Source organism: Amphiprion ocellaris, chromosome 15 (genome assembly GCF_022539595.1).
Source record: "Amphiprion ocellaris isolate individual 3 ecotype Okinawa chromosome 15, ASM2253959v1, whole genome shotgun sequence".
NCBI classification, from domain to species: Eukaryota; Metazoa; Chordata; class Actinopteri; family Pomacentridae; genus Amphiprion; species Amphiprion ocellaris.
The window spans coordinates 19,664,438-19,687,211 of NC_072780.1; the positions used below are offsets into that span (position 1 = coordinate 19,664,438).

The window sequence follows — 22,774 nt, forward strand, 5'->3', positions numbered from 1 at the left end:
AGGAGTCTGGATTGAGGTTTCTCACTTGATAATGATCAAAATATGAATTTTACATGAAATTTAGGTTGATTTAAAGGAATATTCCACCTTAAATCTTTGAATGTTGACCTAAAAGGTTGGTTTCAGGAAGTATTCCACCTACAAGGTCCTCAAACATCCACCTTAAAGGAACATTCCACCTAAAATCCTTGGACATGCACCTAAAATGTTGGTTTAACTGAGTATTCCATCCAAAATCCTCAGAGACCCGAGGGGCTGGTTAAAAGGAATATTCCACCTAAAACCCCAAATATAGACCCGAAAGGGTGGTTTAGAAAAAATCCTTCAATGTAGACCAAAAAAGTTAGTATGGAGGAATATTCCACCTGAAATGTAGACCTGAGAAGTTGGTTCGGAAGAATATACCATCCTAAACATCCTTAAATGTAGACTAAAAGACGGTTTGGAAGAAAATTCCACCTAAAATCCTCCAATGTAGACCTAAAAGGTGAGTTTAATGGTATATTCCACCTAAAATTCACTACTGTAGACCTTGGAGGTTGGTCTGATGGTATATTCCACCCAACATCCTTGAACATAAACTTAAAAAGTTTGTTCAAAGGAATATTCCACCTAAAATCCTTCAATGTAGACCAAAAAAATCTTGGTGTAAAGGAGTATTTCACCTTAAATGTAGACCTAAAGGATGGTTTGGAGTAATATTCTACTCTAAAATCTTCCAAAGTAGACCTAACAGGTTGATCTGATGGTATATTCTACCCAACATCTTGGAACATTTACCTAAAAGGTTGGTTTAATGGTATATTCCCAGAAGAACCCTTGAACATCAGGCTTAATGGTATATTCCACCCAAAATACTTGTACATATACCAAGAAGTCAGTGTAAAGGAAATGTAGACCTAAAAGGATTGTTTAAAGGAATATTTAAACTGTTATTTTCATTATTTAATAATATGTTATCAGTCAGAACCCTGGCAAACTTATTTTCATCAGTTTTTTTTAGTGGAAGTCACAAATAAAGGAGCTCTTGGTTTTTCCCGGCATTACTGAGTGAAAAGCTGCTGTTTCAACACAGAACGTTCACATGCATCCACAAACCTCTCAGCACTCAAACACCCACAGACAGGAGGCCGGCTGGGCCGAGGCTCGGCGGCGTCCTCAGACCCACGAGTCGGGGAGTCAGTGAACTTGTTGACGTCTTGACGTGGATGTTTGATGGTCTTCTTCTCTAGTGCCAGATGATTCATCCATGAATTCAGCAGCTACAGACTGAAATGAAGCTCATGCTGCCGTCATTGAATTCCTGTTCGAGATCAAATGTTCAGAGCTCACCTTGAATGCATGCCGTCTGCTGTCTGATAGTTTTTCTCATTGTAGTCTTCAATAAAGTCTTTTTCCTCATGTCAGGATGTGGTGAGACTCTTTCTCAGTCTCTGCAGACGTCCCTCATTGTGCATCTCCAGAGAAGAAACAGAAAAACTGGTCACTGCTTCAGCATCAAACGCTCTCCAGCACTGAGAGTGTTTTAGGAATTCATTCATTTTGTTGTGAACTTTGAAGGAGCAGAAACTTTACAGCTGCCAAAGATATGAGCTCCAATTCTGGATGTTTTAGGAAATGAAGTTCATCAAATGAACACTTGATTATTGCTGATAACTCATTAAATTACTGAAGAAATCTAACATAAAAACCTGTAAACTGTCAGGCAGCTTTTGTTAAAGTTTGTCTATAATTCTATCATCATGTTCTGGAACCAGGACTTTGCAGAAGTTCCTTCAATCAGATACTTGTGTGTTTCTATTTAAGGCCTCAGGTTTGAAGGTACAGCAGAGGATTAGAAAGGAGGGATTTTAGTATTTAAATCAGTCCAGTAAATGTTTGGAGTAAAAATGATTAAAATTTGGATTTCGATAGATTTGTGTCAAATAATATTGTAGAGTCTCACTTAAATATATCCAAATTAGTTCAGTGTATTTACATTTTATATATTTGATTCCTTAATCTCAATACTGTAGGGTCTGACTCTAAATATTATAATAATGATGTCAATTTAAATAATATTTTAGTGCAGAGTCATAAACTTTAATCAGCTAAACTTACATAATAAATATCACTGTACAATCTTAACCTGAACATTCATATTATTGAGGTAAATTTACATAAATCATGATATTCCAGAGTCTTAACTGGAATATTTCTAACATTAATCTTTTTGTATTGTGCTGATAAACAACAATAACCCGACTTTCAGATAATATTTTCTGTGATTGTGAGACTAAATTCCTCCACATTCTGGAACTTTAAATGCAGCAGCTGGAGGCATAAATAAAAATAGAATCTGTTAATTTCCACATTATGCACATTTATTTATTCTTAATATTTTAGACTGAATGGTAGCTGGCAGTAAAAACAAACTCATTTGATCATTCTGATCAATACTTCATGATCAATATCAAGACAGATGTTACAACTCCAGCTGTTCCATTAGACTGCAGTTATTCACAGAGAAATTAAAACATCACATTCCTCATAAAAACTAGATGGGACTTTTATTAAATAAAGTGTTGGTGAATAAACAGTGTAAAAAGTGCAAAGCAGCTCCATTAATTCAGGAGATGTGAGACTTTCACAGCATGGATCACCATCTGCTGTGTTGATTCATAGCTGAATGTCAGAATGAACTGAGATAGAAAAGCTGCTTTGAGCTGCAACATTACGGTCTGACAATCCAACACCATCACAGTTTTCATCTGGAAGGATTTACTTCTAATTTCTAATTCAAGTTTCAGTTGGAGCACATTGCATTCACAAAGAAAAACAGTGAAACAGTGAAGCAACATTTAATAAACCTAAAGCTTCCCTGTTGGCACATTGGTGGAGTTTGTTACTGAGCATCTGAACCTTAAATCCAGTGAGACGACCATCTTCAGTCGAGGCCAGTCAGAGAACTTCAAGATCTTCCATCAGCTGGACCAGATGTGGCATCATCTCCCTCTGAACATCTGGATGACAGGAGAAAAGACAGAAATCAAACACAGATCACAGAAATACAATTTATTCACTTTCATCATTTTCTAAAAATAGCATGAACTTTATTAAAACTTGACAACATCAATAATGAAGGCAAATGTTTTTATCTCGTGTTGAAGCTAAATTTAAAGTCAATTTTAATGACAGTTTATCCTGAGAGGAGTGAGAATGGAGCTTTTCTTTCCTTTTTAGAATATTCCCTCAAAATATTCTGTTTATTATTGGCTTTAGAAGAATTTTTCTTTACTTATTTATTTTTAGATACCTCAGACTGATACACTTTGCTGGTTTGCAGATAAACTGGTTTGCAGATAATTTCATGTACAATGACAATAAAGATCTTCTATTATAACATATTTTGCTGAAACAAGAACTGAAACCTTCTCAACCATCTCTCAGGCTGCAAAAATTCCAACTGCAACAAAGAATTATCTGATGTAGTTCTTATTATAATCTTTACTGAACCAGCCCTGGAATTAATAAAAATCTGTATATGGATATGATTTTCTCTGATGGGACCACTATGGAAGCCGTAGTAAGAGAACAACATCCATCATCTTGTTCTAATGCAACGTTCTGCTGGGAAACCTTGACGTTCATGTGGATGTTTGACATGTACCACCACCTAAACACTGCAGGACAAACAACCCCCTAGTCTCCATGGCAACAGCACTCCTTGATGCCAGCTGCCACCTTCTGCAGGACAAATTAAACTGCTCAGGAGTGGTCCGAGGAACACGACAGAGCTAAGCTGTTCACCTGGGTTCCACACTCCCCACATCCAGATCTGATTGAGCATCTGTGGGATGGTCCAGGATCAGCCTGGTCTAGGTAGGACCCACCCTGCAACCCACAGGATCCACAGAATCCACAGGACATCCCCAGAGGTTCTGATGAACCACTGGGTCAGAGGAGTTTTAGCAGCATAAAGGGACCAACACAGTATTAGTCAGGTGGTCAGAATGTTATACTGTTATATTGTCATGCTGATTATATGATCAGTAAATGTTACCATCAATTATAACGTCCACATTGATCAGGAAAAAAAACAAACTATCAGTTCATTCAGAAACTGTGGGGTTAAACCTAAAAACACAGACCTCAACAGCAGTTTGTTTCAAAGCAGAACACCAGCTGGTTTTTACTAAAGAAGCTTTCAAAGCAACAATTAAATGACAGTTTTGTTCTCATTAAGTTCACAGAGTCAGTCAGCCAAAACAATGTAGGAAAAGAAAAACTTTTATAAATATTTCATTTGTATAAGTACTTCTATACATATAGATTCCTCTTTCTAAGTTTGATCAAATCACAATAACTCTGTGTCCTGTTGTACGTTGTTTTCCCAACAGATGGCGCTACCCTCATGAATGGAGCATCAACAAGTGACGTCTACAACACAACAGAAATGTCTGGAAGCCAGTGGCCACCACTTTGAGCACCTCTTGTAATTGTAGAGGCCAAAGATAACTTTTATTAATCTCATGATGTCTGAATAAATTTGGTATTGAAATATTTATGCAAGTTTGTCTTTTCCTGATGTGTGTAAACATTATTTTGGCTGACTCTGTATAATGGGTTTCTGACAGGTCACCAGGCAACATCTTTTTATAATAATGACAAACATACCTGCATTCTACAGGAGTGATTTTCCTCATGTGCAGGTAAAGATGTGTGAGGAGCTTAGAGATGACAGGAGCAGGAGTCATCCTCACTAATTCAGCTTCCACCTAGAAACAGAAAGACCACAAACAAACACACTGATAGACTCTCAAACGTTCAACCTCACACCCTCAAAATATCTGTTTAGGAAGTGTTGTGTTCCTAAATTCTGCTGAAAGCATTGACAGACATTCTCTTACAAGGTTGTGTAAAAAGCAGCTTGTCCTCTGAGCTACTGAGAAATCTTCCTGAACAAAGTTTCTACGTATAAATCGGCTCAACAAAAACTAAAGCCTCAGTCAGAGATAACAGGTATTGCAAATTATAAACAACTTTCTTTGTTAACTCAGACTTTCTGCTTCAACCTCACATAAGAAGGGGAGTTTAACTCATCAGGTGACTGAAAATGAATGGCTTGTGCAGTTCTAGATCCAAAAGTAGGATGTTTCAACTCATGTTTTACTACAAATACATGCAATAATAAATAAATACAATGGCTGGTTGTTAGTTTATTCACTATTAATGTCATTTTATATACTGGATTGAACTTGAGCAGTGGAAGAGAGAAGGAATTTCATGAAATTATGGAGATTCAGAGAGGTAATGTTGCACAATGTTAAGTTAAGCTCAGTTTAATTCAAACCAGCTGAATGTTAAACTTCAGTGCAGCTGAACGGGTTTCAGTTAACCTTAAAAGAAAAATAACTTTTTTAAAAGCTAAAATACACAGCAGAGAAATACAAGTTGAGAAGTTCATTCTAATAATGACCGACAGCTGCAGCAGCAACTAACACAGGTGTTCAGCGGTAAGTTAGCCACCTGTGTTAATTAGCCCGCTAACTAACTTAGCCGCTTAGCTAGCTAACACGTCCGGACCAACTGCTCAAACACGACAAAACACAACTCTTCACAAGTTGCTGACTTAACATACAACAAAATAACGCTAGTGGTTAGAAGTATTTATCTTCTTACCGTGTTTTACTCCAAAAACAAGGTCAACGGCAGCCAGAGATGCTACCAGACGTTCCGACCATAGACATATATAGAAGACTAGATCCGTTAGCGCGCCGTCTTCTATACATATCTATGGTCTGACCAATCACTGCTCTCTGGCTTCGCCCTCTGAGAATCTTCTTGTCGTTTGGCTCCACACTTGAGTTAGGTAAATTTGGCAAGATACTCACAGATTCGGACTTCCGGCATCAATAACCCATGAGATATACGCTGTAAAATCATAAACAAGGCCTCTTTCCCATCGTTGTAAGCTAGACAATGTGCTACAAGGCCACTTTTATCAAAAGTCGCTGTCTTTCAAGCTGCAAAAATAACATTGATGTCTATGAGCAGCCGGCTCTGGGACCAGGGACACTCGGAGAAAGGACACAGGGAGAAACAGAGTGAGTGTAATGCAATAATGGTATATATAGTAAATACAAAGGTAGTTAGAGAAGGGCTCAGTGCATCCAGAGAGGTCCCCCAGCAGCCTAGGCCTATAGCAGCATAACTAGGGGCAAACTAAAGGGATGTCAAGAGGGGAAGTCAGTTGTGCAAATGAAAACACCAGCTCACCCCCTCAGGGTCCCCCAGTCAGCCCTAACTATAAGCTTTGTCTAAAAGGAAGGTTTTAAGCCTGGTCTTAAAAATAGAGAGGGTGTCCGCCTCCCGAACCCAAACTGGGAGCTGGTTCCACAGGAGAGGCGCCTGATAACTGAAGGCTCTGCCTCCCATTCTACTTTTAGAGATTCTAGGAACAAGTAAGCCTGCAGTCTGAGAGCGAAGAGTTCTGCTAGGATAATATGGTACTATCAGGTCTTTAAGATATGATGGAGATTGGTTGTTAAGAGCTTTATATGCCAGAAGAAGGATTTTGAATTCTATTCTAGATTTAACAGGAAGCCAATGAAGAGAAACCAATATAGGAGAAATATGATCTCTCTTGCTAACTCCCGTCAGTACTCTAGCTGCAGCATTTTGGATCAGCTGTAGATGTTTCAGAGAGTTATTGGGACAACCTGATAATAAGGAATTACAGTAGTAGTAGTAGTACACTAAATAGTGTGCACAACTTCACATGGCAATAAACAACCCAAATAAAATAAAATTCAGTTACTTTTGGTTATTAATGTTCCACAATCTACCCCAAAAAAATGGATGAGCACTTTTATCTGTTACAACAAAAAATATTTGAGATATATAACAACAATTTCAATACTAATAAAAAAAATCCTTAAAATCATGAAAAATAGTTAAATATCAAACCAAGAGTTGTAGTATGATCAACAGGAGCCAGCTGATAGACAGAGTGTAATCTTTCTGCAGTACATAAGAGGGAAGTTATTGAATTTTATTACTAATAAAATAATAAGAAAATAAGAAAAAAATTTCTTAAAATTCAGATTTTTAATTTATTACCAAACCAAGAGCTGTAGTATGACCAGCAGGAGCCAACTGATGGCTCCAGTGATTTTTGGTGACACTACAGTATATAAGAGTGAAGTTATTGAGTTTCATTATTAATAAAACAATACTAAAACAATGAAAATTCCTTAAAATTCAGATTTTGTATTTAGTATCAAACCAAGAGTTGTAGTATGACCAGCAGGAGCCAACTGATGGCTCCAATAATTTTGGTGACACTACAGTATATAAGAGTTCAGTAATTGAATATTTGTCTCTCTTCGCTGTTGCAGCGGTTTTGCTATTTGCAGACGGTCCCTGTTCACTCGTTGCACAGCCAGCTGTTCATTGACATCAATGTTATTTCTGCAGCTTGAAAGACAGCGAGTTTTGATAAAACTGGCCTTGTAGCACATTGTCTAGCTTACAGCGATGGGAAAGAGGCATTGTTTATGATTTTACAGCGTATATCTCATGAGTTATTGATGCCGGAAGTCCGAATCTGTGAATATCTTGCCAACTCTACCTAACGTACATATTTTAATACCTAATAGCGATAAACTGCAGCCATTACAGGGTCGTTCACAGGACTAATATACGATAGCTAGCGAACTAGCATTAGCTTACCCTCATATCATAGTTCATATCCTCTTGTCTTCAGCTTGATACTGCTGCTCGTCTCCCAAACTCTCCTGTGTGTCTCCTCAGTGTTTCCACTCGCAGCTCTCAGCTTTCTCCGACTCTTCTATTACTTTGAATCTGACAGAAAGCCACAGACCGAGCAGCAGGTGAACCATCGCCTCCATGTCCGTTGTTGTGTTGCGTTTGTGTCGCACACAAATGACGGTAAGGGACTTTCGGTCCGCCGTGCTATGACGACTCCACCCACGATGAGGTGGTACTCAATGTGATGGAAAAACAACTAAGCCGAGTCCAGTACAGTAGTGGCGAGCCGTACCGCGCCGAGTAGGTGCTAAAGGAAATGCTAAAGGAAATTTTGTCTTGCACCGCGCTGTATCAACATTTGGGGTAGAGGACCGAGTCTTTAGCGGTGGCCAATAAAGTTTTGTTTAATCCAAACCAACGTAGAGGTGAATAGCGCCACCCAGTGTATCGGAATGTGTTCACAAGCTCTGCATCAATCCATTACCTGGAATCGATTTGCCTTGACATGATGTGCAGGGCAACCAATCAGGTGTTAGGATCCGCCCACCGACTTTGACGGGCGAGGTTGACAGATAAAATAAATTCATGATCCGCTGCAACACAAGGACCATGAAATAATTAATTAATTAGTGAAATAATAATATATGTTTTTTTTTAACCTAAAATGAATTTCTATTTTAATGAATTAATGACATTTAATAACACATTTATGTATTTAATTCCAATTTTAATTAATTAATGACATGTTTAATTCCAATTTTAATTAATGAATGACATATTTAATTAATTATTTAATGATGTATTTATTTATTTAATTTTGGCACTTTTAGTCCTCCATGTATTTCAAGTTTTAAAAAAAAGTTTGTAGGATGTGTCATGTTGCTTTTCTCTCCACTTAGGAAAAGTAAATTTGCTTGTTTTGCAAACGGCTGCAAAAATTAGATTTAAATGTGTACTGAATAAATAGCTGTTATAAGTGGAAGCCTCTGTTTTGCTTAATAATTTTGGTTTCCTGTTTTTTTTTTGTTTTTTTTTTGTTAGTTTGTTTGGTTTCTTTTGATGAATGTGACAGAGTTGCATATTGAGTTTAAGGGATGTTTGCCTACCACACCTAATATACTCTTTCTTTGTCATTTCATTGTAGGCGCTTCCTTGGTATCAACCCTGAGAGGGGAACAAAGGCCAACCAGGAGAAGGTGATGTCCAAGAGGTCAGGAAGCTGCTCCAGAAGAAGGGATCTATACTGTGAATCCCCATGTAGTCACTCTTATAAACAGACTGATGGACTCTGAGTGGGACTTCATGTAAACCCACAGCTCCTCTCCACACAGGACCTCACTTTCACAAAGGAAAAGCCCAGTCTGCAACCAGATGTTCATGCTGTCATTCTAAGGTAACAAGTCTCAGTATTGTGTTAGGTTCAGTAGAAAATATTTCAGTTCCAGGTTTGTTCCATAACTTGGTGTTTATTGAACATGATCATGAGTTATGAAAGACTGATTCTGAAGGCAGGGTACCTGAAATGTGATGTGCAATTTTTAAACAGATTGTTGACAACATGTTAAACATCATTAATTTTTTTTCTAGATTTTATTTTGCAAGACTTGAATTACTTGAAATTTGTTAGCTGCTGAATGTGTTCAATGCAGTATTAAATAATTTAAATGATATATAGATATCTTTCGTTACAGTTCAGGAAAAATGGAAACCAAACTCAGTGTACCTGAACTAGAACATGCACAATGGGAACCTGTTCAGCATGAGGAAATGATTGTATGTTGGTAAAATTTAATGGGTTAAATAAGTCAGTTTTTGAAATATGTTTGATACAGAATTGGTTTTAATAAAAGCTGAATGTTGAAAAGTCATCTCTTCTCTGAGCCATTTCTATGCTGTGCTATTTCCCGGGGCTTTCATTTTGAGATGTGACAGTTTTAAATCATTAGTTTTCAGCAATGTTATCACTTCATATCATCACATTCTCTGATATCAATTTTACAGTAATAAACTGTTTATGAAGATTACAGTACAAACAGTAAAATAACAGTATAATGGCACCAAAATACTGACAGTAATATACTGTAAGCATAAACTCTAAACATCATAATACTGTAATATTTTTACAGTAATAAAGTTGTTGTTGTAGGATACGGTAGGTTTACTGTAGAATAACAGTGCTCTGCTGGCAACTTTTGCTGCCAGCTCTTTACTGTGAATTTACAGGGAAATTTCTTAGAGTGCAGTTACCAAATAATCTGGGCCAAACATCAGATCAAATCTTGTTACTTCATCAAATTTCTTCTCAGATTTTCAGGAGGTGTGAAAACTTCTGTAGTCTGAGCCTGGTGTTCGTAAAGCCCGATATAAAACAAAAATGTCCTGGGTATGTTGAACTGTTACAATAGCAAAAGGTAGCTATGTTGAAGAATGTAAAATTTCAAACACGTGCTTTTTTTTTGTTTTGTTTTAATTTTCTCACACCTTTTTCTTACTATGTAATTCTTACTATATGTGGTGGTGGAAGTTTTAATTGTTCCATATTTTTGTACAATGTAGAAAATGGTAATAAATAAATAATTAAATAAAATAAACACCTTGAAGGTGTGTTCAAACTTTTGACTGTTACTGTATAATTTAACATGCCAAAACCTGGCTTCTAAAATATGTCCCACCTTTGTAACAAGCCGGTAGTGTTAAATAAAAAGGGACAGCTTCATGCATTTTTAATTGGCTCACACATTGCAGTTGACTCTGCAGTCTTGAATCAATACACAGTTATCTTAAATTTTCATTGTTGGGTTGCATTGTATTAATTATAGGTGTACTGTGCGTTTCCCAGCTTGTAGCACCGACGCACTTTAGTGCTGCTGAAAGGAAGCAAGGGGAGGGAGAAGGGAGCTGGAGTTAGGTGCTTGAATAATGGCTCATGGAGTGTTGATAACCTTTCAGCTTATTATCCCAATTAGAGTACACAGCTGGAGGAGAAAATTAATTCAACACCGGGCCATTTTGTTTGTTTATTTACCGATGTGTGCGAATTGGAATGGGGTAAACAGAGCTTGATGATCAAGGCTCTTGCTTGGCGCTGGCAGTGATGGTCATCGTTTTAACCAGACGCACAATGCATCCATTTAATTTCCACAGCAACTTCAAAAACGCTTGAGATCTAATGAACACTACCCATTCAAACACATGTGGGTTAATTAACGCAATCATAAGCACATTCGTTTAACTGCATTAAAGGAGAAGTCGATTTTATCGTCATACGCATCCAGTTCGGATGTGGCGCGCATACAAGTAAGTCACCACAGATGACATTAAACACTAAAGACAAACAGGGGTACAGTCCAAAGGCCGATAGTACTATCTATAAAGTAAAGAGAGAGGACAGAGAATTCCTAATAAAGAAGCAGATGGAAAATTTTCTTTAGAGATCACACAGTTGGCACATTTTAAACTGAAAGATGTATGAGAAGAGAGTCTAGAGGAAATGGTGCTTTCCTCTGTTCTCCTTATGCCATAATGTGGGTTTCCTCTGAACTGGTGTAATTCCCCTCCCAGGGGGACAAGGTTGTTCCACATGAGCTGGTTCCCTAATAACCAACCCCAGCCTCCCAGTGAAAAACCCATTAAGGTCAAGTCATGCATAGTTGATTGAACATCTCGTCTGGTGGTCTGCTAAGGAGAGCCATGAGCCTAAGAATACCACATTAATCAGAGGCAAAATGTTTTTATGGTTATGGAACCGCAGATGTTCTTTAGGGGACTTTTTGGCACATTTGTATCATTAGCACACAGTTTTGATGTAGCAGCATATTGCTGGTACTGAGTTGACGCATGATCGTTGAGTCAGATGTGAACAAAAGGAAAGGACCTTTAAATTGCCACCCGAACAGTCCAGAGAGAGCGTCTCCAGTTCTAACTCCCAGGGAAGATCCGGCAGCTCTCGCCACTAAAATATTACTCTGCTCTCCAAAAAACCGTGATGACAGTAACCTGCTGTTGTGCGAATGCAAAGAGGTGCTTCAAGAGCACCCTGATCTCTCCTCCACCTCCTTCTATTCACAGGCAGCCTGTGTTCTCCCTGCTCCATTAGTTCAGACACCACATCCATCCCGCCGAGCCTCGCACGGGGGAGGCAGAACCAAGGACGTCACCGTCTGATGCTGTGTGTGTTCTCGTGTATGTGTGTTTTGTATTGTGGCGGTGGAGTGTAGCACCTACGAAATGATGCAGCCAAGCATGAAATCACCTCTCTTCAGCTTTAAGGGGCTTACATGGATTTTTAATGATGAGCCCGTATCTTTTATATGCCAAATATACTCAGTGACTCCATTCTTTTTAATGCATATTTAACAGTAAGAAAGAGGACGGGACTATAACAAGATTAATGGGATATGCATAGACGCAGGTGTCTCTCTCGCCTCGGCTTAACACTGAAGTTGTCGTGTTACTTGAGGCATCCATTTGCATTTTTAATTCAGTGATTTTTGAGGGCCAAGAAAACCGGCCATCAGGCAGACAGGTGAACAGACTGACAAAGATCAAATCTTCCATCTTGAGAGAAATGTTTAGTTGAACCTGCAGAACTTTATTTAGCATTTGTAAACTACAATTGAGCATTTAATTATGAGTTTAAAGCTTATTATAATGCACAATTATGAAATGGGTGAATTAATATTTTGATACCTATAAATTTTCTTTTCAAACATTTCTATAGGTACAGCATTTTGTCGTATATAATATAACGTCTATGTAGTAGTTTTAACACTGTAGTTATAAACCTGCAGGAAATGAGTAACATCAGTTCAATCAGTTAATAAATGCCATATACACTAGAGACTAGACATCTCACTGCAACACTGTAAAATGTTATATGTCAATACATATCTTTTCATTGTGCTTCATAACCTCTGAAGGACTGAGTCACTCAATAAATGATTAGTATGCACTACAATACTGTAGACTTTGTGATATGATTAGATCAAAACCCTCATCAAACAGATCCAGTCTATTCACCTTACCTGTTTTCAGACGACCAAAGTTACTTGATGAACTACTAGAAAAAGGAATTATATTCCAGAAGCGTTCTGCTGGACATTGATTATTTATACACCGAAGTCAGTGGGCATTTTCTGCTGAGCACAACCGGTACTGTATATTTAAAACTGCAGCCTGCTCCAAGAAGCAGGTTTTCTGAATAACATCTGAAACTTTATTCATGCACTAATGAATACGTAGCACTCATGCTGACTTAATGCAGTTGTTAAGTGTGTACTCCACCTAAAATGAGAATGAAGTATGATTGGACATTGTAGTTTGCTAGGTTTTTTTTGTGTTCAGTAAGAACAGCAAAACTTATACAGAAACATGTCCTGGAGCAGGTGATTTCATCACATTATTCACCACTTACTGTTTATTCATGCTCAAATGTACTTGTCAAACATTTTATTTGTATGCTTTTACTGTGATGTAGTAAGAAATGTATAGTTTGTATTTAGACCTGCAGTCTCATAGCAAACTCACACCAGACAGTTTATTTGAATAGTATCAAAACTGATGCACAACAACCACAGATATTAAAATTTTACAATTAATTTGTCTTCCCGCTCACAACTTACATTACCCACAATCCCATTCAACATCCAACAGTTCGTGTGAAGATTCTGGTGTGTTAATCTGTTGTGGAGCCTTTATCCTCAAGCAGAGATGATTAGAGGGCAGTAAGTGTCCAGTGAGCTCTCTTCTTTGCAACACCACACCCAGATTTTTTACCTTTCAAATGTGCCATCCTCACCCTTTAAGCGACTAAGGTTTGCTGATATCAGGAGAACCGACACCAACAGAGCAGCAGTACATGCAAGCAATGCCAGCATCACATCTGACGATTCTCTCTGATCTTCAGGTATATATCGTAGTCGGGAGAGGGGCCAGATTTAGATTACAGACCAATATGGAGACAACTCGTCTGCTTAGTCACGTCAGAATAGACAATATCTGACTTTGACCAGAGCAGAGAGTGCTGGTATATCTTCCTCCTACAGCGTCTGCTTGTCACGTGGCCGTATTAGGGCGAGATAAGGTCTGAACCTGAGCACGGCCTCAGTCCTGCAGAGGTAAAAGCGGAACAGGGACCAAAAGTGATAACCTGCTCAAATCTGTAGGGTAATTTGGGATGACATCATCCAACAGCTGCAAGAAATACCTTGGTAAGATGAAAGAGTAATTTTTCCTTCGCAATATCATTTGAGGACAACACATTTCACACAGCTTCCTTGGGAGACATAAAAGGCTTTCTACACCTTTTTCACACATGTAGCACTGTTGCCCATCTGCAGAGCTTGTCTTTAATACAACTGTAAAACATGCGATTTACAGGCATGCATCATTTCCTAAAGATTATGACTTTGAAATCAGTGAGGAAATGGCAGGCAAAGAGAATGATCATTACAGGAAGTAAATGCATTAAATGGCTATTACTGAAAAAAATGCTGGTTATAAATAGTATCCAAAACTGAATAGCATTTCATTGAAACCAAATAATTTTATGTGTTACTGGCAATAGCAGAATTAAGCCCTGGATTTTAAAAAAAGTTTTCCTTTTTTTAGCCCTCTTTCCAACCATAAATGATGTTTGTCATGAAAACGTAATATCAGCAGTGTAAAATGAACAAGGGACAAAAACTTTTAAAAGAAAGTACAAGATTAGCATATGCTAAGAGGGGGAAATATGAAGGGATTCTAGCATCATGGAAAGTTTTCAACCCTTTAGAGACTGAAATGGGATATCTAGTTCATTAAAAGAAAAAGAATATGTATTTTTATATGATGTGTGTCATGAATATATGCATCCTTTGCATTATACATGATACATGTAGTATGAATTTTGATATATACACATTTATACGTATATGAAGCTTAGTTTGAAATAATTTATATTTGTATTTATTACTAATGAAATGTATGATCATTTAATGTATGCCTTTGACCATGTGATACTTCTGTGATATCAAGTGTTTTCTTGTTATTGATGCTAATTATTCTGCCAAAGAACATGGTGGAGTTATGTGATGATCAAAATTGGTTTGTTTGTCTGTCTGTTCACAACATTTCTCAAAAGCAGATAAACATATTTAAAATGAAAAGTTTAGGGAAGGTCAGAAATGACACAAGGACCAAACGATTAGATTTTGGCAGTGATGCGGTTTATAGTCTAGATCCAAAGATTTCTGTATCATTGTGAGGTAGCGGCACGGTGTCACTGTAATAACTATGACAACAAGTGAACACAAAGTCAGCTGCCTGCTGATGATCACATGATCGCGTTCCTACCACAAATTCACAACTGCGGACTTATCGGGACTTATCAGTCGGAAATGATACAAGGAACAACTGATTAAATTGTGGGCGTGTTTCCGGGTCCCATCAATTCCTGCCGCCCGCTACATATTTAGGTCACGTGATTCGGTATAGGTGCATAACATACATGGTACATAACATGGTCATTTTGTTTGTGGGTACATCTATATTAAATGGCCACATTCTATGTTGCCGTGATTTCTGATCATCAATAACTAATAAACAAATGCTGCATTTCTAAAGAAAAATATGCTGCATTTCTGACAATGCTACATGGGGGAATGAACAGCCTTGGCTAAACATGATAAAAAGCAGTTAAAATATTTAGTTACTGTGAATAATACAACTCTGAGTTTCATCACTTGAAAAAAAGAAGATGTTCAACAAGGTGTTTGTCAAAGTGCTGCACAGAGGTTAGATTGTAGCCTACTTGCATAAAATTTCATCAGTAGCAGTTCCCATCTGCTCAGCACAACGAAACAGCTCTTGCCAAGTCTGCGGCTGTACTGCCAGAGGGGAAAGCCAATCAAATTAATCACTTACTCTTCAACCCTACTGGGAATCACTGTGTGCATGAATAGAGAAAACTGTATTTATAATGGGCCATGACCTACTGATAACTACCATGGTTGGAATGTATGATTAAATTAATGCGAGCCAGTCACATGTTCCTCGTGGGGGGTAGGAAGCCCAAAAATACAGAAAAACTAGCACTATCCCTAGCCATTATGGAGAATTTCAGCAAATTTGAAGCATTATGTGCTGCCACTGAAGAGTCAAGGTGCTTGAGGAGTGTTACTTCATGTTCTAACTGTGTCAAGAAGACATGGAGGGCACTGGCCATCAATGCCCCATTTTTCATCTGTACAGACTGAAAATGTGTTTGCCTTTCTTCCCCTTTTTAAACTCTACCTGAGCAACTGTGGCTGCTTATTCCAGATTCAGTAACAAGTCAATTTCCATGACGTTTCCGCACTAGAGGCACTTTTTGTCATTGTTGCTGTGCAATGCCTGTGGCGCTCTGAAGGAGAGGAAAAACTTGTTGTCTGGGAAAAATGAGCCTCAGTGCGTGCGACAGCCCTGGGCTTCCTCGCCAGCACTCCAGCATGCTGCCGCTGTCAGTGGCAATACTCACCTCGCAGAACCCCCGTTGTTCAGGTTACAAGTCAATAGAAGGAAATTGTATGCAAATGTGACCTTCAGTTAAGTCGCCCATCTCCCTGCAATTTAGGACAGTTTGTCCAATTTTTATCTAAATAACTCAATAATTGCTTGACTTCATGGACTCGGGGGGAGAGTCACCAAAGCCCATGCATTCAGAAATAACAATAACAAAACAGAGAAATTACAAAAATACAAGAAATAACATTTTCCATGCTGGGATTTGCTTTAAGAACGGTTTATACTGTGTTAAGCAAGTTGTGTCAGAGTCCTCACATCAGAAGTTAAAATCATATCACTTGGAAGGTCACCTTCACTTTCTTTGATCATAGTGTGAAAATAACATAAAAAATAATGCTGATGGAAAAAGGTTTATGTACAAGTCCTTCTAAACGAAAATGTATGCACAGCTTTTCCTCATTGCTCCATCTTTTATTCACTCTTTTCTTGCCTTCAGCGCAGGAGAGTGTTTCCATTAATCCATGTTTCCATTATTCAGGCATGTGACAGGTAAATTGCCATAGAAAAACAGTATCATCATCCTCTTCTTCAAAAGTAATATTTGAAAGAACATCACTCTTATCGGATGCAAAAATGCAATAAAGGTCATTATCATCTTTGTAGAGTATTTTTTCTTCTTCATCATTTCTGTTAAAGCAACAAATTATGATATCCTACAACTATTATTCACACTAATCTTTTAAAACAATCCCTTTTGTTTTAGAACTTACAGCACATCAAATACACTGCCTGTCCAAAAAAAAAAATAAATAAAAATTGCATACTCTAATATTTCATTGGAAAGCCTTTAGCTTTGAGAATGACACACATTTGCCGTGACATCGTTTTAATAAGCTTCTGCAATGCCTACAGCATTTACTTCTGTCCAGAGATGCATTTATTTTTCACCAAGATCTTATACTGATGGTAGGAGAGTCGGACCACTGTGCAAAATCTTCTCCAGCACATCCCAAAGATTCTCAATGGGGCTGAGGTCTGAACTCTGTGGAGGACAATCCATGTGTGAAAATGATGCCTCATGCTCCCTGAACCACTCATTCACAATGTGAGCCCCATGAATCCTGGCATCATCAGCTTGGAACATGCCCATGACATCAGGGAAGATAAACTCCACTGATGGAAAGATCAGGTCATTCAGTATATTCAGGTAGTCAGCTGACCTCATTCTTTAGGAACATAACATTGCTGAACCTGACCAACCCCAGATCATGACCCTAACCCCACAGACTTGTAGGCACTAGCCATGATGGGTGCATCACTTCATGCACCTCTTTTCTTACACTGATGCCCCCATCACTTTGGAACAGGGTAAATCTGGACTCATCAGACCACATGACCTTCTTCCATTGCTCCAGAGTTCAATCTTTATGCAACTTAGCAAACTGAAACCTTTTTTTTCTGACTAGCCTCACTGATCAGTGGTTTTCTTTGAGCTACACAGCTGTTTAGTCCCAATCCTTTGAGTTCCCTTCACATTGTACGTGTGGAAATGCTCTTACTTTCACTATTAAACACAGCCATGAGTTCTACTGTTGATTTCCTACAATCATCTAAGAGTTTGTTCCGACCACATTTCTTCCTTGAAGATGATGGTTCATCACTATCCTTCAGGTTTTAATAATGCGTTGGACAGTTCTTAACCTGATTTTAGTAGTTTCAGAACTCTCCTTAATTGTTTTCTTTGCAGGCCCTTCTGAAACAGATTAACGTCCTTTCTACGACCACAGGATATGTCTTCCAACATAGTTATTTAAGAAATGAGAAGCTACTCACTGCGTCAGCTAAGGTTAAATAAGTTGCTGACTACTGAAACATATTAATCACTGCAGTAATTATCTGATACAGGGCTCTTACCTATTAGCTAAATCCAAGTGGTGACTTTTTTTTTCTAACAGGTAGTGTATATCCAGTTGTTCTCTAAGAAAATCTTAATTTAAAATCAAGCCCTCAGATAGTTGATAAAAGTGTCCCACAGGATCAATATTAGGCCCACTGCCAATTACTCTGTGGAAAAATTATACTAATTTTACAATTAAGCTGTGAAATTTCTGTCTCTATGCTGAAGACATCATTTAGCATGCCAATCCTGCAAATTAGGCCTTCTCCAGATTACAGACTTTAGATGACCTGCAGACATCTGTTTAATTTTAAACACGTTTTTAATCTCTGAAAGACAGAATTTGGTTTAAAAAACACTTTAAATTTCCTAAAATATATTTAGAATGAGAACAAAGTTGACTAACAAATATTCCTAAATGACAAGAACGGGTTGTAACTTTAAAAAAAAAGTGTTGCAGTGTTTGGAGAAATGCTCAGAAAATGAAATTGTTATATTGAGATAAAAAAAAAATATATATCAGGAGAATGCACAACACAAATACAAATTAACATTTTATACAAGAAAATTGTTGGTCAAGAGCTGTGATATTAATTTGCCCCTTAATAATTAATTTGAAGTTTTGCGCTTCCAGCTGCATATATTGAATCTACAGCATTTTTCTTCATGCTTCTTTTTGGAAGCTTCTGTGCTGAAGGTGTAGCACCTTCAGAGGATCGCTGTCACATCATTGAGTAACTGCCACAGAGTCAGACATGTTGGGGCAAACAGGCTGCTGAAGGTCATATGTTGGGTGAATAAAGTCCAGTCTGTAGAGGACTGCTCTGGGGAGGGTCCTATATAGTCTCATGTACTGAATGCTGTTATGACAGTACAACTTTGGACTGTGGGGTTTGAATCAGGAAACACAGGGTCAGCAGCTGGGCAAGCTTGTAGTTGTTAGTTGTGTTGATGGGGCTTCTGGCTGTTAGAAACTCTGGATAGTGTCATCACTTATTGATGGCCAGAAGATTTTCTACTGCCCCTCCTTTGTTGTCTTCACTCCTCAGTGTCCTGTGTGGAGCACCATCAAGTACTGTGAGTGCAGTGATTTCTGTATAACTGCTGTGTTTCCTTTCAGTTTATTGATAATTTTATCAGTGAACTCATCACGGAAAGCAAAGAACAGCATCACCTCATGTGGGATGCTGCATGCACATGCTGGCTGTCTTTTTAAACAGTGCAGGTAAGTATCTGTGAGTGCTTCTCTGCAGCTGTGCCTGTGTAGACTTCCTCCAGGCAAAGTGGGAATATCAGCTGGACAACCATCACCTCAAACTCTACATGCTTCTCCTTCTGGGGGCTGAAATTTTGTCTTGCACAGCAGTGAATTGGACGTGCTAAGTGTTTGCTTTCCTTGTTAACTAAAGTCTGGATGCACCATACTGTCATTCTGCTGTAGGGGAATGAAGCGCACTGACTTGTCTGTATTTCTGTAAACCAATCACAACCCTAGTGGGCAGGGCTAAGTAATGGTGTCGCTTAGGTGTTCCCTCAAAACAGTCACAGGTTGAATTGCTTTGATGGAACATTTCCATGCAGGAAGACACACACTGATTAAAACGAATAATCCACTGACATAAAACTAGCGGGGCTGCTTTACTGCACAATTCAAATCCTCTGCAAAACTTGAAATTTCCAGTTTTCTGGTTGATGATTGATTTCCCATAGCAAGGAAAACGGTAACAGACACTTACCAGAAGGAGAGGACAAAGCTACCTGAATGAGCTGCTAATGGCAGGCTTACATACACTATCGTTCAAAAGTTTGGAGTCACCCAAACAATTTCATGTTTTCCATGAAAATTCACACTTTTATTCAAGTCGTAACATAATTGCACAAGAGTTCTCTAATTATCAAATAGCCTTTCAACACCATTAGCTAACAAAATATAGCATTAGAACACAGGAGTGATGGTTGCTGGAAATGGGCATCTGTACCCCTATGTAGATATTCCATTAAAAATCAGCCTTTTCCAGCTAAAGTAGTCATTTACCACATTACCAATGTCTAGACTCTATTTCTGATTAATTTGATGTTATCGTCATAGAAAAAAAAAACGAAACAAACTGCTTTCCTTTCAAAAATAAGGACATTTCTAAGTAACCCCAAACTTTTGAATGGTCATGTACCTCATCCTACATAATCTGATGGACCGTAGCCAAAGCCTGGTGGCCAGAACCATTTATTCCCAGTTTGCAAATATGGCCACAACTATTACTCATTCAAAGCAACTCCACCGGATAAGCAAAATCCACAAATTGAAGCATACTATTCTAAATATAGATTTTCCAATGTCCCACTATTATAGAGACTTTCTTTTTTTTGAGAGCAAAAACGGGAATCCCACAAGGTTCTGTTCTTGTCCTACTTCTTCAGCTTAAATTTAAATCATGTCTTGGAGCAGGGCAACAGATTTTTGCAAATAGAGCCTTTTAACGATAGCTATGACATCATAAAGTGCTTTACAATGTGTTTCACCTATTCACACACACATACACTCAAACCAATGGCGGCAGAGCTGCCATGTAAGGTACTCGCCTGCCAACAGGAGCAACTTGGGGTTCAGTGCCTTGACCGAGGACAGTGCAACACATTGAGGGACCAGGAATTAAACTACCCACCTTTTGATCAGTGGACAAATTGCTCCACCACTTGAACCACAGCTGCCCCCTACTTGTAAATGGCAGAGCTATTTTATTAGCTTCTAACCAACTGTCATCACATTTACAGTACAAGGTCGTTCGTAAAAGACGGCTGTACCGTCCAGATGTTTAGCCACCAAACTTGAATTATTTCTAACAACCAGAAGGGGGCGACTCCTCTGTTGCAAAAAGAAGTCTGACTGTATAGAAGTTTATGAGAAAATGCCTCAAATGTGTCTGTTACCTCAGGTTACCTCAGAATGATCTCTGTCATTAGTTTCAAGTCTCATTCAACACAGCACGATATTTATTTTCTGAATTATGGTCCCATTTAGAGTAAAGTATGACGGATGGGCTGCAACCATATGTTGTCACTCCTCGCTCGTCACGTCTGGTTTCAAGAGACCAAGATGGTGACAGTGAACTGCCAAACTGGAGGCTTTAATGTGGTAATACACTAACCAACGGATGACGTTATGGCGGCAACATCTAGCTTTTCTACACAGTCAGTGGTCAGTATGTTTTCTTTCATTAATTCAGACAACTTACTGAACAGGGTTCAGAGGGAAAATATCAGCTTTATGAGTAGTATTAGCCAAATATGAGCAGCCAAATCTTTTCTCCTGGTATTTCGAGAGTTTGGCACAAATCAGATCCGCAGTGGTGCATATTGCCACCAGGAAATAACCATATGCTCACACTCTGAAGTCCAATACTGTGATGAGCTTCTCCTGCCTATTCAGCTATTCTGTATTATTAAACTAACTGCCAGTCATATGAAAGCATTTAAAAATGAGTAATGTTACAAACTCACTTGAGGACGGCATGGCAAAGTTTAGCTTCAAGCAGTGTGAAAGTTGACTGACAAATACATGTTTCACTGAGACAGTTCAGACCTACAAACCAATATCCTCAATTTGACGAGGCTCAGCTCTAGTATGTACACTTCCCATATATGCCAAACTGAAGCCCAAGTGCTGAAGAATACCCAACAGTTTGGGATCATTGAGGTTCACCTGATCCATTCTTATACCAGAGTCACAGTAGACTCAGAGCTTGTCAGCCTGTGGATATTACTCCTCAATCTAGCTGCCTGCAGAAATACTTCACACATTTAGGGGTCTAGTGTCAGTTTATACTGAGGGAAAATAACACTTGAACCTCCCAGAACTGCTTATGAGAAACATAAATGATTAAAAGACAAAAAAACTCCTCTGTAACAAGCAGCTTCTACAAAAATTCACCCTCTTATGTTGAGTTATAATTGTGCAATTAAAATCTTGGACAGGAAGCTGATAGTATCTCTCTGGTGTCACATTCCTACAAAATTCAATATATTAAGTTCTGATAATATTAAGGCCATCCATCAATGCCTAAATAACTAAGCTTCTAAGGTGCTCAGTGACATAGTGGTCCCTGTTGTGGCTCAGTAACAAGGGTAGCATCTACTGGGAACTGGAAGCTGCCCTTTGGTAAATCCTCCTTTGAACAGACAGCTTTTGTGTTTGGGGCATCAGCATGAAGACCACAAGGTCTAAATGTATCATAACTGTGATCAAATTAGACTGAAAATTAGGAATTATTAATGTAGTTGTGAATGATGTGGTGCTGTTCTAGTTTGTCTTTTAAAGGGCCATTGAATAACAGCTTAGGCTACAAGTACTGTGGCATGTTGATTCCTTCTATACACTTGTTTCTATATAAATACACAATAAATTAATAAATGCTGCACAATTCTGCAAAAAAAAAAGTAGTCAAAGGGGAACGCGTTTTGCAAATCCACTATTTCAGTTTGTGAAAGCTGCTTTTCAACTGCCTGAAACAACCCCACTCTCTTTTTCGTCATCTTCTACAGCTCCTTTACCTCTAACTGTACCATCCACAGGGGGCCCTGCCAATATTTGTTTCATAGCTCTTTGCCAAACTTCAGAAGTGGTGTTAATGCCAAAGGGTATTCTTG

The 22,774-nt window shown here is 38.4% G+C and overlaps 1 long non-coding RNA gene across 2 annotated transcripts; it reads right to left on the reverse strand.

Moving 5' to 3' along the window:
* Positions 1-167: 167 nt before the first annotated feature.
* Positions 168-8,201, reverse strand: LOC129350595 (uncharacterized). 2 transcript variants are annotated; one of them, XR_008604050.1, is made up of 4 exons: positions 7,714-8,201; positions 4,657-4,757; positions 1,333-3,002; positions 168-1,269 (listed from the first exon to the last, which is right to left on the reverse strand). It is a non-coding gene; the product is annotated as an uncharacterized LOC129350595 (long non-coding RNA). The 2 variants fall into 2 exon arrangements; XR_008604049.1 differs by lacking the exon at positions 7,714-8,201 and adding an exon at positions 5,662-5,735.
* Between the last annotated feature and the right edge of the window lie 14,573 nt (positions 8,202-22,774).